The 4,504-nt window shown below is 40.3% G+C and overlaps 1 long non-coding RNA gene across 1 annotated transcript; it reads right to left on the reverse strand.

Moving 5' to 3' along the window:
* Positions 1 to 443: 443 nt before the first annotated feature.
* LOC311120471 lies at positions 444 to 1,348 on the reverse strand. Its single transcript, XR_014612166.1, has 2 exons — positions 1,311 to 1,348; positions 444 to 782 (listed from the first exon to the last, which is right to left on the reverse strand). It is a non-coding gene; the product is annotated as an uncharacterized lncRNA (long non-coding RNA).
* Between the last annotated feature and the right edge of the window lie 3,156 nt (positions 1,349 to 4,504).

Here is a 4,504-nt window from a genome sequence, read left to right on the forward strand (position 1 = left end):
GCTTTGGGACACAGTTCTTCATTATAGTTCCAGTTGCAGGAAGGCCCTTTGCCAGCAATGCATCCAATAGATCTATGGTTGTGAATTACCTGTCAAAGAATATGTGGCTTCCTGTTGGAACAGATTCAACCATGCGTAGAACTGCTGCAGCTCCAACTCCTAACCTTTGGACTGTAAAGGTATTCTTCCCTTGGTAGACTTCAAAATCAAGCATCAGACCATTTGGGGATGCAAGGACAAAGACCTTTAGGCAAGTAGGGTTTGGCTTGCTGGGAACATATTGCCTGACTGGACAACGGCCTGTGAATGGGATGATTTGCTCATCAATGCAGACCCTTTCTGGCTTTGCAAGGCTGAGACAGCCTTGGCGCACACGATCGAGTATTGGCCTGACTTTCCAAAGAATATCTGCCTTCTTTGTTTCCTCTGTTACAGCCAGGTCATTGACAATCTTGAGGGAATTTCTTATCCTGAAGAATCTATCCCTAGTCATTTTGCTACTTATGACTGGCACTTTAGTTTTGTTGGCCCAAAACATTTTAATTCTGGGATAGCCAAGGCAGGCCATGTGGACTGAAATGCCCAAGAAGATTTTTATTTCTTGTGGCGTGGTGTTCATGCACACTCCTTTGATTTGCAGCTCTCTTTGATTTGTGTATGTTGCCAAATCTTCAAAGACCTTGTTGTCAATGTACTGTGAAAAGTATTCAATTGGACTCCAGTCTGCACGTGTTGTAGGGTCATCTTGACACACAGGAAGCCCAGGTAACACAGGTGCAAATCTGATATGAAGGAAAAAAGAATAATAAATGATAAGTAATAACAGTTTAAATACTCAATGCAGCTGAATTTAAAATTGTGGAACTGCATCAAACATACATGTTACTCCTGGCCCACAGAGGGCGACGAGTTTCCTGTTCATCCCTGTCTGTATCTGTGTCTGCATCTGTCCCTTCAACTGAGCCTTCTGCATTGTCTTCCTCTTCTTCATCACCGTTTTGTATCACTGGTTGAAACTTATCCTCATCTCTCTCATCATCTGACAACTCCAAATCTGAATCTCCCTCGACTATTCGGTAAAGAGTTCTTTCTGCTTCAGTTCTGTTTCCTACGACAATGTGGAGTCATTATTTACATGAAGATAGTCCTGATGTCCACTATAATTGACATTCATAAAATGGCAAATCTTTCAAAAGATACATAATTTAGTTGCTATCAGAACTAAATATATGATTCCTAACACCTTCATGAACAAGAAAATATATGATTATCATAGTAACAAAACCATAGACAAACAATATTTGACTTACCTCTCATCTTTCCATAAAATGTGCTTGTTCCTATGCCGTCCATTTTGAAAGGAAAGATAGAGGCGGTTCCCGGCCTCCCAGTCAATCAAATGACATATCACTGAAAAGCCCAGGATGTCCTCTGTACAGTACATCAGGAATTAAGAGACTTGCACAAAATATTCCAAGAAGAGGGATGAAACTCAAATGTCCACAACAGTGGACATAAATCAATGGGCGGGGTCTCAGGAGGATATGGGTTGCTAATATGACTAGGATTGTGCTTTCGGCTTCTGAACAACGAAAGAAAGTAGAGCATGAGACCAATGAGAAAACCAATAAAACGGGTCTAATTGACTCCACGTTTCTATGGTCGGATTTTGGCTAAGCTACTTTGAAGGTAAGACATGCCTCATAATATGAAGTAAAACGTTCAGGTTTCAAACAATTAAGGAGCCTATATGTTTTCAAAATGCATACTGCTCACATTGCAAGTGGGTGACGCGCTGATAGCCTGGGCTTCAATTACCAGTTGAGAAATACAAATTGTGGCTCTTTTTTAAATTGTTTTGAACACGTGATTGCATTTCGAATTGTTGCGCAGTGACTGGGCTTATAAAAGCAGACGGTCCACTCCAGCAGCAACAGGCTGTTTAAAGAGCTGAAGCAGGCTCTCAGCAGCAGCGCTGGCGCTGTCTGACACGTGATATTCCACTCATAGGCTCTGGATGCTGTGCGCATGTGATAAATAAGATGCATTATGACCAACAAAAATACACACGCTGCAATTTCATTCCACTAAATGATGCAAATGAACCTATAGACCGATAAGCATGGCAGGTCGAATGTATTAACGTTGACTTGTATTTCCATTAATGAATAAAAATCATTATTTTGCAATGTGTTTTTATTTTCTTTTGACGTTCAATTTGGCTGGCGCCAATTTTATTTATTGCCTCGAGTCTGCGGCTGTTTTGGGCTAAATGGGAATTGAGACAGAGCCTACTTGTATCCCAACTGCCACTTGTCAATATTCCAAAATTCGAAACCCATTCGTGATCATTTTGTGTCCCGCTGCCTGTTTTAAAACATTTTTCGCAATGAAACACTGCCAGACAGACTCTCACTCTGTTAATAGATCTAGTAAGAAAGTTGTAAATAAAACATAAATGGCACCGAAGCCAGTGACTTGATAAGCTGATTGTTGCTTGGCTGCTCAATGTGTCTACCTACTTTCTAGCTACATTGACAAATAACATGTGAATTTAGCTAGCTAGCAAGTCAATTTGTTCACTTATAAACAGCGTGTGGCAGCTTGTGCTTTATTTACAGTAGTTTGACAGCTTTCTGATGATGAAGTTGTAGACCTTCTCAGAAATCAGTCCACAGCTGACCCGATACTTACTGTATGCAGTGCACTGACTGGTTTTTGACTGTCACCAACAAAACTTAACATGAAAATGTATCCTATTATATTAGACCTACTTTTCAGGCTGTTCTAGACTAGACTTGGTTTCCAGCTGTTGTACAGCTTGTCTTTGTCCTAGTGATAAACTTGGCCTCAGGTTATTGAGGGATCTGATTCGGATTAAACCTCACAGGAAGACAGTTTTATCATGTGCAGGTTTCATTCAGTGTCATATTCATTATTGAACACTGTAGCAAAATGTTTTGCAATGCTTTCGTTTAGTTTCTAATGAATATGACCCTGATCTCTCTGTTAAATTAAACACTCTGTCTTTGGCAGGAGAGAGACCAGACTCAGAGGAACCAGAGCCAGAGACGTCTGAACCAGCAAGACGACACAACTGTTCCCATTGTGGAAAGAGGTTTACCCAATTACGGACACTGAAGGTGCACGAAAGAATACACACTGGAGAGAAGCCCTACCAATGTTCCCAGTGTGGAAAGAGTTTTACCCAGTTAGGGAGCCTGAAAATACATAATAGAATACACACAGGAGAGAAGCCTTACCAATGCTCCCAGTGTGGAAAGAGATGTTCACAGTTAAGTTGCCTGATATCACATGAGAGAATACACACAGGAGATAAGCCTCACAAATGCCCTCAATGTGGTAATACTTTTAAGCGGTTAAGTAACCTGAAGGAACATGAAAGAGTACACACAGGGGAAAAGCCTTACCACTGCTTACATTGTGAAAAGAGTTTCAGCTGGTTAAGGCAACTGAAAGAGCATGAGAGAACACACACCGGAGAGAAGCCCTACCAATGTTCCCTGTGTGGAAAGAGTTTTACCCAGTTAGGGAGCCTGAAAATACATGAGAGAATACACACAGGTGAAAAGCCTTTCCAATGTTCCCAGTGTGGAAAGAGTTTTAACCGGTTAGGTAACCTGAAATCACATGAGAGCACACACAAAGGAGAAAAGCACCATCACTGCTCCCAGTGTGGAAAGAATTTTACCTCATCAGGCTTCCTGAAGGGTCATGAGCAAAGACACACAGGGGAAAAGCCTTTCCACTGCTCCAAGTGTGGAGTGAAATTTACCTGGTTAAAGCAACTGAAATCACATGAAAGAATCCACACATGAGAGAAATGTTATGAATGCTCCCAGTGTAGAAAGATATTTACCCAGTTTAGGCACCTGAAAGACCATGAGGTAACACACACAGGGGAGAAGCCTTACCCATGCTCCCAGTGTGGAGAGCGATATCTCACATACTTACAATTCATGAGTTAACACACAGTGCACCCACACATTCACCCCCTGTATATAGCCTCGCTATTGTTATTTTACTGCTGCTCTTTAATTATTTGTTACTTTAATTTTTTTTATATATATATTTTTAGGTATTCTTTCTTAAAACTGCATTGTTGGTTAAGGGCTTGTAAGTAAGCGTTTCACTGTAAGGTCTACACCTGTTGTAGTCGGCGCATGTGGCAAATAAAATTTGATTTGAAATTGGAGAAAGCCTACTCAGAAATACATTTGTATGTAGTTTTTTTATACATTTGCTAAACTTTCTAAAAACATGCTTTCGCTTTGTCATTATGGGGTATTGTGTGTAGATCTATGAGGAATTTATTTGATCCATTTTAGAATAAGGTTGTAAAGTAACAAAATGTGGAAAAAGTCAAGGGGTCAGAACTTTTCGAATGCACTGTATATACTATATTCTGTTTTACTGTATTTTAGTCAATGCCACGCCGACATTGCTCGTCCTAATATTTATATATATTTTTATTATATTATTT

Source organism: Coregonus lavaretus (assembly GCF_964263955.1).
Source record: "Coregonus lavaretus genome assembly, contig: HAP1_SCAFFOLD_47, whole genome shotgun sequence".
In the NCBI taxonomy this organism is placed as follows: Eukaryota; Metazoa; Chordata; class Actinopteri; order Salmoniformes; family Salmonidae; genus Coregonus; species Coregonus lavaretus.